This window comes from Silene latifolia, chromosome Y, assembly GCF_048544455.1.
Source record: "Silene latifolia isolate original U9 population chromosome Y, ASM4854445v1, whole genome shotgun sequence".
NCBI lineage: Eukaryota > Viridiplantae > Streptophyta > Magnoliopsida > Caryophyllales > Caryophyllaceae > Silene > Silene latifolia.
This window is the reverse complement of record NC_133538.1, coordinates 9,549,795-9,562,660: the sequence shown is the minus strand read 5'-3', so window position 1 is coordinate 9,562,660 and position 12,866 is coordinate 9,549,795.

Below are 12,866 nucleotides of genomic sequence, written 5' to 3'. Positions count from 1 at the left end.
AGGTGAGCTTGGGTGACCCAACAAGGTCGTGTTCTAGACTCTTGGAATGAAAAAAAAAACGTCTAGCCTAACACGGCCAGGACCCGGACACGACTTGACGCATTTCATGCTTGGTTGAGGTTCGAGAAACATTTTGGATCGGATTTGGAAAAAACGAAGGATTGATTTGAAAATGAGATTTGAAATGGGCAGCATGCCGGCTATAAAAGCTCATTTTGAAAATTCTAGTCCTATTTGGGCAGCATTCCGCGTTTTTAAAACCATGCTAGTTTGAAAGTAAGTTGTTCAAAAGTTCGGTTTTGAAAAGGACATGGGAATTTTCGAAAAAAAGACTTGGGAAAACAAATTGCACATTGTCATTCTCATGTTATAAGGATGTATGCTCCTAGACATCTCTAAGTCTCGGCAAGTCTTCTACGAGAAGGTCTATGCCCTCCATCCTTTTGCGGTCTTATAGAGCAAGGTGTCTTAAGGTAAAGTACCTAGAAGATCGTCCCCACAATCAAGAACCACGCGAGGCGAAGTGGAAGCGAGCAATGTGCAGCTTCCTGGCATAGTGGGACGTCGCCCCCCACGCATCACGAAGAAACGCTGGGACGGCCCGGGCAAGTCCTTAAGGGTTTATGCATGAATCGTAGCACTATGAGTAATGTTTTACTTTCCAACACTTTCTTTTCAAGTTTCACCTCGGAGGAAAAGACCCTAGAAACACAGTGTAACTAGTCCTCTTTTCCCCAGTAGTCGCCAAATCGTGGACAAGGCCCTCGGAAGGCTGCGTCCGAGGGATCCACACCGGCATAATCGACTCGAGGTTCTTTCGAATCGAATTAAGACCAATTAGAGTCGCCACCAAGTTTTTGGGAACTTGGAACCGTTCAAGTCAACTTTACACCTTTCATCGAAAAGCATAAAGCCAATCGACTACGAGTGATTAAAGATAAAGACTTGTACCCTATATCACTCGATTTGAATGACTCTCGTAATCCAATGGTATTTAGACGGATCCACAAACCATAGATCTTTGAGTAAGGGGTGAGGGTACGTGTTGGGAAGCCCATAAGGACACCCAACCCCGCCCGTCGATAACGGCCTCTACTAAGTCAAATGTCGGATTTCAAACAAGGTCATAGCTACGTACGATGTATGATATGCAAACGTTGTTTTAACCCTATCATGTGACAACAATTTCTATGTCGTTTTAGATGCAACTAAACTAACTTTGTCAAAGTTGTAATTTAGCATGTGGGTTGATTGATCTAGCAACATACAAAACAAATCAAGCAAGGCTTAAGGGGGAATGGGGGAGCCGTTGGGATCTACCTATTACAAACCAGGCATTTCATGCCGACGCAACGATAAATTAAAGATACAACTCGATCTAAATACAACGCTATACACACGACGCAATACACGACACAAAACACACGGCCATTGGGCCTTGAAAACCGTGCACATGAGGGTGGCCCACGGCTCACATGACCCACGGTCCTTGGGTCACTCCTCGTAATGCGTGCTCGCGCTTAATCTCATCGAATTAGACATAAGGCTACGCACCAAAGCATGCATTAGCATAAACCGGGCCATGTTGCTTTAAACAACATGCGGTTTACTACGCTCCTACAAGCATTGGGGAACAACCGTCTAACCAAACAAGACCAAGGTTTTTGAAGAGGTTTTGACTCAAAAGAAGTAAAACAAACTCGAAAATTACAACTCAATAAACAACGATAAATTACAAGCTAACAAACGACAAAGAACGAAAGGTAAGAAATAAAGCGAGACAAAGAAAGACGTGGCTAACCCCACGGCCTAAAGCCACGGCCAAGATAAAGCCAACCTAGTTCCTAAGTTAGATTCATTGGTTAGATCGAATGATTGCGAAAAGGGATAGGAAACAAGTTAGAAAACGAGTTAAAAACAAAGTTGATTGATTGTCGCGCAAAGTGTGTTTCACACGGCCTAAAGGGTCCAATTAGGTCAGATATCATAAGATTAATGCTTACTCGTCGAGTGTTAATAGGAAGGTGCTAATCACGCACTCCTATGCTAGCGAGAAATCAAGTGATAAGAAAGATGCGTTCAATTATTTACAGAATTGTTAGTCGATTTTTAAAGCTATGTCGATGTACCCTAATGTGTCTAATTAGGTTATTAAATTAATTTAATGTCATCTAAATACGTCATAGGTTAACAATCAGAGGTTAAACTAACATACAACGGGTCCTAGGGTATGTCGATTTGGCCGAAACAATAAGGGGGTCGAAAGCGAAGAAAGTTAGACAATTGTTTTATTTATGCCCTACCTTGAACACGAGGATATGTAAATGAGACGGGGGTGTACGACCGACAGAAGTAGCGGTTTCTTTTCCCATCTCAAGTCAACGCGGGTGTTCATGGTGGTACTTTAACTCATACTCGGACTAACTAGTTTCATAGTTAATTTAAAACAAACGATAAACAAACGAAAACAAACAAAAAAAGACAATAAAAAAGAAGCATAAAACAAACGAAATAAAAGGGAAAAGAGGAGGATTTGATGCACCCTCAACCTACATGTATCGTTGACACCGTCTTGGGTCGTAATCGATGGTAGATTTTATCTCGAGAGGCCGTCGTCGACGAAGAATAAAGCAAACACGCGTTTTGGAAACTTTCTGGACAGCGATTTTCAAACGATGATATCTCCCTCGTTTCACGACGAAAATTCGATTTGAAAGATGTTTTGGAAACTAGAAAGAGAGGAGAATAGGGATCTTAAAGCAACCCCTGCTCGTTTTGGGTTATTGGGCACGAAAAACGAGCACAAACAGAACTGGACAGACAAGAAGAAACCGCGAAAACAGAGTGTTATTTCACTCTGTTTTTCGAGGGATTTCGTGTACTCTCAAGGGCAATTTGGCTCGTAAATCTTTGTCTAATGTGTAGATGGATGTTATGTGGTTAATTAGGAACAAGAAACTCGAGTTTTTATGAAGGTTTGATGGAGGAACGAAAGGGTTTTCGAAGAGGACACACAAACAGTTCCAGTTTGTATGTCGGTTTTGTGGAGGGATTTTGAGAGGCAATTAGGGTTTGTTTCTGAGGTTTAAAGCTTGTGGGTGATGGTTGGATGTATGGAGAACTTCGAGGAATGAATGTATGGTGAAGGGGTGGTATTTATAGGGAGTTAAAGTAGGTTAAAAGGGAGGAAGGGCAAATCGGGCTAGCTCACGGATGGCTGCTGTCCATCGACTTTTGTGAGGGTTTGAGGGGGGTTTTCTTGGTGATTAAGCTAGGATAATATGGGTAGGATACTAGGGTATGGGTTAGGGTTAATGGGTACGGGTCTTGGTAGTGTTTGGAGCGGGTTTGGGCTCGCGAATTGAGCTGCAAAAAACGGGGTATACGGGATTGGGTTGCGGGCTCGCTTGTGAGGGGTTTGGGACGAGAATTTGGGCTGCTTGTGAGGGGGTTCGAACAAGGGTGGATGGGTATTGGTCTAGGTGGGTTAGTGTACTCGAGATTCGTGCCAATTCGTAAAGGAAACGGGCTCAAAAACCGAGCTAAAATCGAGCTCAAAAACAAATGTTCAAAACGAGTTTTCCTCGCTTTTCAAATCGATTTTTCAAATCAATTAATAAATTGAAATAAATGACTTTTCAAATCAAATATACTCATAAAATGATTTTTCAAATCAAATATTTATTTTATTTTCAATAAAATAAACTTAAGAAAATAAATTCAAAATAAAGCTTTAATTTAAATATCATTTAAATTAATAAAAATGAATTCATTAAAAAAACACACTAATTTTAAATATCATTTAAAATAACAAAATGAACTCACTAAAAACATTAAAATAAATATCATTTAAATTAACAGAATGAATTCACTAAAAAAACATTAATTTAAATATCATTTAAATTAATAAAATACTTCATCGACGACGCCCATTCTACCTCGTAAAACGAGCTCCAAATAATGACAATGACAACTAAACAATACATGTGTCCTATCATCATCGGGTGTTTGTCGGGTTTTCTATAAATTCCAATATCGACGGATACGGGTATCTACAGAAGGTGTTAGGCACCCAGACCGCCCATCAAACTAACGACCTCTACTATTTATTTGTAATATTATATATTTGACGAAATTTGAATAAAAAGAATGTTAATTATACAATTTTATACAGAAGTCGATATAAATTTGAGACAAAGACAAATTAACTAGGTTAGATTATATACAAATTATACGATAAATAAATAAAATAAATAAAACAACGAAATAGAAAAAGTAAAGAAAACTTATTTGATGTCGGTACCCTCAGGCCTATGTGGATGTTGACTACTAATGAATTTCAACTTTGTCGTAAATTAACGGCTCTTATGCGCTTATATGAACCGAGACAATTTATTTGTATGAGGTTTGATTTTGAAACTATGGTAGTATATTTGAGACGGTAATTTGAGAGAGTATTGAATTTGAGTATGGAATTAGATCTCTTCTGTTTTGTTTGTCTTTCGTGGAATTCTCTGTCCCCTCTCTCCTCTGTATGTTGCTATTTATAGTTGTGGTATAACCGTATAGGCAGATATTTCATCTCATGTAAAATTCATCTCACAATCCAAGATGAAATTGGTTTTCACCCTGATAAAGAAAAGTCAAAACAAATTCTTTTCATCTTAAACCCATTCTATATCCAATGCTTCGTACTTATCCATTCGTCCTTTGTCTACCAATTTCAACAATGCACTTGATCACGTGACTACTATCCTAGAAGTTCCATAAGCCCTTTTCTATACGGAAACTTGATCAAAAGTCCGCTTCGTATAGCTGCCGTATTCGACCCAACTAACAACTTCATTCTTTGGAATATGGCTAAAATATTTCAGCGTAGTGCAAGTCCTTACAGCTTGGTAGGCTTTTCTTCTTTAGTATCAATTGGTTTTGGGCCAATAATCACTCGAATAACTCTTAGGTTTTTACCGAATGGTTAATAATATGAAGTGGATTGAATATGAACAAAAGGTGGTTTTAGACCCATTTTATGTGGTTTATCGAGTAATAAGCGTAAAGCGCCATATAATTATAACATTGTCAATTTTCATTTAGTCAATGAATTTTAGCCTCATCATCGGGTACCCTTAAGGCCAGGTAGACATTTTGAGGTGTCTACAATATCATATCGAGTCATCGACCGTGTCAATTATAATTATCGTAGTTCACCGCTTTAGTTTACTTAAAACGTGATAGATAATAAATTGACAAGACCTCCCACTTATAATAATTGAAAATTAGCCTTACCAAATAGTAGAAACCATGAGTCCTAATTTCATGAGGAAGTAGGCTCGGCTCACCGGGGTGCTAAACTTGTTACGTTGGGTAAGTGGGTAATAAAATGTTATTACATCGAAATTTGGATAGAGCTCAATGGAAGTATTCCTGACCGTAGTCACATGTGTTCCGGGCTAAAGATAAATATTAAAGTAATTTTTATCGACCGAGAGTTCTAGAAGTAGAATCGATTAAAGAGTTAATCCATCGAATTATATTGATAAGGGATGAATCGGCTCACCGTGCCCGAGTTAATATGAATTCGGATCTCGGAATCATTTATAATAGTTGGGTAGAGGTCACTATATAAATGCTTAAAACTTGTTTAAAGTGTTTACAAGTATTATTAAAACGATAGTGTTAATTATTTCCTTCATTTCCGTTCTTGTAATTATTTATTCGCAATGGATTCATCTAATACTCTTACATCAATCACCATTAATTCATGGCTCCAATCATTCGATGAAAAGTGCTCCGAGTATGACAATGATACGATTAGAGGATTACGCATTGGCATTGGTCAGGATGGAAATCCTTGCTTCTTTACCACCTCCCCACCCCCCACTCCAATATTAATGCCCACCACTTTGGTAAGAAAATATTGTGAAGAAAATCTCACTAAACCCAAGGCATCCTTGTTTGAAGAAACAAGGAGAAATATTAAATTCAGTGGAAGTTCTAGCAAGAGTGTCCTTGCAACTGAAAGGAGTATTGGTATTATTATAGGAAAGGTAAAGATGGGTAAGAAACCCAAACCTGATAATGAATTGGAAATGGATAGTGAGACTACCACAACCAAGACCAAGAAGGGTGCCCAATCTTATGAAGAATGTCATTATTGTAATGTCATGGGCCATTGGAAGCGAAATTGCCCCAAGTATTTGGGAGATATCAAAGTTGGACTTATTACTCCAAGTGGGACTTGGAAATGTGGAAAAGCTAAACAAGAGTGATATAAATCTCCGACAAGGAAATGGAGCTAGGGTAGCCGCCACTTCGAGAGGGACTTGTGTACTTGTTTTAGCTAATAGCTTTTAGTTGTAATCTACATAATGGTGATTATGTACCCATTTTATCTAAAACATTATTTCATGTTAGACATGGAAGGATTCATATTTTGCCATAAAAAACAATCGTTTTATTTTGTTTTAAAATTGACATGGCTGGGAGCCAAGTCAATTCTCTTAATGGTATTTATGTTTTAGACACTTCCAACTCAACTAAAGATATCTATAACATACAAACCAACAGACTCATAACTAATGATCCAAATGATTTGTACATTTGGCTTTTTCGATTAGGTTACATAAATGAGAAACGCATTGAAAGCTAGTGTCGACTAGATTTAAATGAACCATTTGATTTTCAATCATATGGAATATGTGAATCTTGTCTCCTTCGCAAAATGATTTGTACTTCCTTTAGTGGTAAAGGGACACAAGCAAGTGATTTGTTGGGACTAATACATGTCGATGTATGTGTTCTAATGAGCATCACCGCAAGGGGAATTTATGACTACTTTGTCACTTTTACCAATGATTTAAGTAGATATGGGTATATTTACTTAATCAAATATAAAGTGAAGCATTTGAGAAATTTCTAAATGATGTAGAGAACCAATTGAACAAAGTACTAAAGCATTACGATTTGATCGTAGTGGGAAAGATCTAAGTAATGAATTTGATTTATTAAATATAGATTATGACCTAGTGTCACTACCCATAAGATCAAACTAATATGTGTCGGTTTGAGTTATCGAACTCAATTTTGGGAATTTACAATCCAAAACGGACACGTAATTCTAAGCAGATGGTCAACCAGGAAATACCTGAAATAGAGAATCTATTTAACAAATGTCATGGATCAGATTCGCATATAACATGAATCAAACTGCCATGATAGAGATGGTATTTTTATGTGCTAACATGTCAGTCTAGACAAACTTCCAAATAAATTCACCACATATGTTTGTAACTCACAAAGCTATCTCTTAAGAACATAGAGGTATTTCTAAGAGATAGAGTGTGAGTAGATTAGATCGTCACAAACATGTCTTATAGTTAATGTGTTACTTTGTGAAAGTAATGGAACTATAATCTATAAAGATAGAGTGGGAGTATTGTCCAGTAGGAGTTTAGCACACATGTCTTGTTGTTAAAATGTTGCTTTGCGAAAGTAATGGTATTGTCCCAAATCGACTTTGTTACATATGAGCCATAGCATTACAATCCAAATATTGTTACTCAAAGAGTAGATTTACTTAAAGGCAAGGGTCTCCTTAAAGTGAATAGAGCTTTAGAGTAAATAAGGGCATAGATCGACATGAAGATGTTGATCAAGATAAATCATGTTAGGAATTGCTACAATTCATTTTAATGAAGAATGGCAAATGATAATAAAGATTCGCTTTTCTAAAATGGGAATTTAGAAAAGGAATGTGTTTGGAACACAAAATCTTTGATGAAGATCTAAGAATCCTAACATATTATGCGTAGCTTTCTTAAGTGATCCTAAAATGGTCTTAAGCAAGCATCAAGGATTATACTTTTCGTTTATGTGATATTGAGAATGGGTTCATTCATATGATTGAAGAATCACGATTATACATGAAGTTAAGTGGGAGCAATAATTATTTTTCCATTTCTTATATGTTGATATCATATTACTTATTAAGAATAATGTGCCAATGTTCTCTTCTGTGAAAGAGTGATTGGGAGACTGGAAAAAGGTGCGATATATTCTAATATTTCTGAATCTATGTGAGAGAATATTGGCATAGAGTTAAGAGTCTTATGATGATAAGATATTTCAAATCTGTTTAAAATCAACAAGGTTGAATAGGTTATTCATGGTGATGAAAGTGGAATTACTATGGCGGAGTCATGGTCATTCACTGAACCTATTAAGTTGTTGATCACACAAAATCATTTGCTGATGATTCCGCCATTAGAATGATCATGTATGCCAACAGACGCACACGCCGTGATGAAGTATATGATAGGAGCATAATAAGTCAATAACAGGTTAATTCATAAGATGGTCTTGTGAAAGGCTTAAAGAACAATTGAGGATTTGTTCAATTGTTTGGATGATAAACTAAGTTATGTGTTAAAGGGTTACACAAACTTTAGTTTCCAAACCGAGATGGATTTGTCAAAATCCTAGGCTGGTTTTATTGACCAAGGAGTGAGAAACTAGAAAAGTGTTTTAGTTTCAACCATTGCAAATTCTACAAAAAAAATCTAAGCAAATTGTGATAAAATGGTCAACATAAGGATTAAGAGTGAATCCCTCTACAATTGACTTTATCACAAGTTATGTGATAACAGTGGGAGCATCTTTCAAGTTATAGAGCCCAAGTCTAGTAAGAAAACTAGACATATACTTAGATAAATTCATGTCATTAGAGATAACATTGAATAGAAGGAAATAGCAATTCATAAAGTTGGAATGTTCGGATATATGATATATCCACTTGCCAAGCTTTTATTGCATTTCAACTAGTGTAAAAGGCACATTATAGAATATTTATATCTTATTGTAATGGGATTAAATAAGATTTATTTTAGTAATTGAAATACTTTATTACTAAAACTGTTTATTGTTTGTGAAACAATAGAGATAAGAATGAATGGTTAATTATAATTACAAGATGTTGTGAATTATAATTATATGACCCATTTTATTTATGTGATCAAGTATCACTAGTCAATTTATTGTATGTAATTTAATTAATTTATAAAATTGATATTTATTTGATAAATATGCATTAAATTAATTAATAACATGTAACATACTACATGTGACATATTGCATGACAAATGACAAATTGACAAAATAAAATGGTAGTCCATTTTATGTATGTGGACCGAAAAATTGAGGATGATAGGTGTTAGTTGGTGAATTATTTTACGAGATAAAATAAGTTAATTATACCTAAGCTACACTAGTCTTACAAGCCTACATTTTGGGTAAGAGAAAAAGGCAAAAGAAGATGCCATTTTGGCCTCTTTTACCCGGCTCCATCTCCTCTATAATGAGAGTTTGTTCTCATTTTTCAACTACTACACACAACATATTCATTCTTCTCATGCATATTCATTCATTCACATGCAAAAGCCTTCCTCTCACATATTCTTAGTTCATCTTTCTCTAAAACTTGAGAAATGATGATCCAAATTGTTCAACAACATTACTAATATTATTATTGTAATATATGAGCATTAGTAATCAATTTTAAGGTAGATTACTAAATAAATATCTAGCAAATATTATTTAGTAGTAATAAGGATTAAATCTTGGATGCAATAAAAAAGAGAGCTCTTAATATAGAGTTTTGGAGGATCATCCTAATACTCATCATAGCTCAAGAACAAGTGAAGGTAGGAGACCTTACTTGTGCCCATAAATCCGAAAATAATAATGTAAGGGATATTATTTTTCTTATTAATCTCTTATTAGTTATGCATGCACTAGATCTAATGAACTAAAAATTAAAATATTAATTTGTTCACTATTAGAAGAGTCTAATAATAGGTTTATGAACCTAACACCTTCTTGTCGCCCAGTCTCCCTTTTTACCAAATTCCAGAGGCATCCTCTCATCATGGGGGATTCTCTTCCGAGATGCCACCCTTCCTTTATTCCTCTCTTATTTTAAGTCAAGCTAGTGCTCGGTCCAAGCAATGACAAAGGTCTTAGATCAATTCTCCAAGTTATCGTGCCTCAGGGAGGAGCCTCTTTTACAGCAAGCTACAGAAAAAGGTGTCCAAGTAGACAACTGATCCATGGCTCACGCCTTGCCTTCTTTCAATTCTTCTACCTTTGGAACTGACACGCATTGTCACCCGTACTTGGCTAGGGGTTGCGCATACTTAAGCGAAGTCTGACAAGGTCATCCCTGTGTCGCGTTAGTCAAACCTAAGTCTACATTTCGCGTTCGTATAAGGTCTGCGTCCGCGTCAGTCATATGTCTAAAGCCCATTGAATATGCATAACGCATTACAAATTCCATCTTTATTTCAAATTTTAAACAAAGAAAGGGCTTTCAAAATTTGTGTGTTTCCTCATGTGTTATGTGCTATTTTCCTATTAGATTGCGTTCTTGTGTATCTACGAACCATGTAGGTGAGTATAAGAAGCAGTGCTTACTCCAACTGGGGGCTTCGCTCGAGTCTTCGTTCTCCCCAGCGACGCTCAAGACATTCCCCAGCAGTGTTCGCAGTATTGCTCAAGGTTTCTTCCATGACAATCAAGAAAATTACAAGAATTCATGATCACTAAATACAGTTCACGGGCTTCTCCTCTTTATCGGAATTTCGCTTGCTACAACCCGAGCGGATTTTCTCCTCAGTGGTGCCAAGGGCACGCCGTTGTCGATCAAACACCTTTATTTTCCTCAGCGATGCTAAGGACGCGTCATTGTCGATCCTTTGTTTTCTCTTCCGCGGTGCCAAGGGTGCACCATTGTTGACTCAACATATGATTTCTTCCCCACGGAGTTCGAGAGAAACAATTCCCGGAGAGTTCTGTCTTTTCAGATAACCCTTTCAGGACAAACCTTCAGATCTTTCAGAAAATTGCCGTAATCTTTCAGATATCCCTTTTCAGAATAAACCTTCAGATCTTTCAGATTCTTTAGATATCTTTCAGACAACCCTTCAGATAACCTTTAGATAACCCTTTCAGGATAATCTTTCCTTCCGCCTTTGTTTCTTCAGATAATCTTCAGATAATCCTTTATTTCTTCAGACAACTTTCAAGATAATCCCTTCAGATAATAGCTTTCAGTAATCTTCAGAAGATATCTTCAGTTAACTTTTAGTTATCCTTCAGTCCTTTAAAGATAGCCTTCAGAGTTAGCCTTCAGAAGTATTAAGAAGTTTCTTCAGAATCCCTGTAACCCCTAATGTCTTCAGACACCAAGGTATCTTCAGACCAAAGAGTTTTGCTGAAGCGCCTTCAGTCTCGTTTCACCCAGGGGTGTCTCAGGTATGGTTTCTTCTTATGGCTGGCGAGCTTCCTTACGTAGTCTAATGGATTTTAAACTACCCTCCTCGATAGTCGACAAACTCTAAAATGTTCCCGATGACAGGTCATTGGTTCAGACCCCTTGAGCCGCGTCGCGTCTCCATAGTCTTTAGGTTGTAATCTTCGATTGACCTGAGGGCTATACTTTGACTTTCGCCTTATCCAAGCCTCAGTCAAAGTGGGGGCTCTGTAGATACCTCATTTCTACACCTCCCGCCAAACACCCAGTGATGATTGGGCCGCATGTTTAGTATATGTCGCGATTTTATGACGTTTTATAAATCGGTAAATAAAAGGTAACTCATACACTTGTGTCTACCCCTTGGTTTTCATCTAGGTGTCATTACGGTCGTTTTGGCAGTAATTAGAGTACATTTGGAGTCCGGGTTAAAAACCGTCTTCATTTCCTAAAACCGTCAAATCCCGAATCAAAATCAAATGTTCTTGTCTACATTTGGAGTCCGGGTCAAAAACCGTCTTCATTTTGAGTCCCATGTCACTTCTTTGGGCTAAACTTAAAGTTTACATTCCAAATGTGCATTTCATTTAGCTAAAATGACAACCCAGCTTTAGGCCCATTTTACGAGGTGATAACGACTTTTTTGGGTCTAGCCTATTTCACAGAAAGTTCTACATGTTTCTCTTATCTTTCCAACGCCACCAAAATCACCTTAATCCGAGTCTTGTAGAGAATGTTATGCCTAAAATACGACAGGCTGTCAAACGTGTTTTCTCGCGCAGAAGAACCCTACCCGAGAAAGGACGCAGTAAGTGCTGCGCCTCTTCTATGGGACGCAGTACCTGCTGCGCCTTTTCTCAGGGCTTTCTTTTTGTCAAGTTTCCGTGTTTCAACCTAAGTCGGTTGTTTTCGGATCTTTCCTTCTGTATCCTATTCTTATCATAATTCCTTCGTGTGTTTGGTATAAATAGAGGCCTTCGCCTCACATATTTTTCACGCGAGTGTCTGCCCTTCTCTTCTCTCTTTGCATTCTAGACCTTGCTCTAAGCTTTCGACGCCTACGTGCTTGATCAATCGACCACGTAAGCTCAGATCATTCTGAGTACCAGTCACGTTTGCATGACCGACCAATTTGACCACTACACCATAATTAATCAATCTTTTAATATTCTTTTTCAATGGCACTTTCATATTTGCATAGATTGAGTCGCGTTACCACTAAAAACCGATTTAGTTAAATCTCGCGACGCTAACATGTAAGTTTGAGGGTGTAAAATCTCAATTTTATTTAATTTATTTTATTTAATGTATTTTTATTTTGTATCACTAATGTAGATTTATATCAAAAGCACGTTCAAAACCGTCTTAAAAACCATCTTTCAAAACCGTATTTACAAAACAGCAGAGGTTTGACGTCGAGAAGAAACGCAGCAGCAGCTGCGCCTCTTCGAAGAATCGCAGTATATGTTGCGCCTCTTCCATAGGCTGCCGCTGCTCCTGCTCTTCTTCTTCTTCCTCGACCTTCTGCAACTTTCTTGTTTTTCTTATTTCTTTCTTTTCT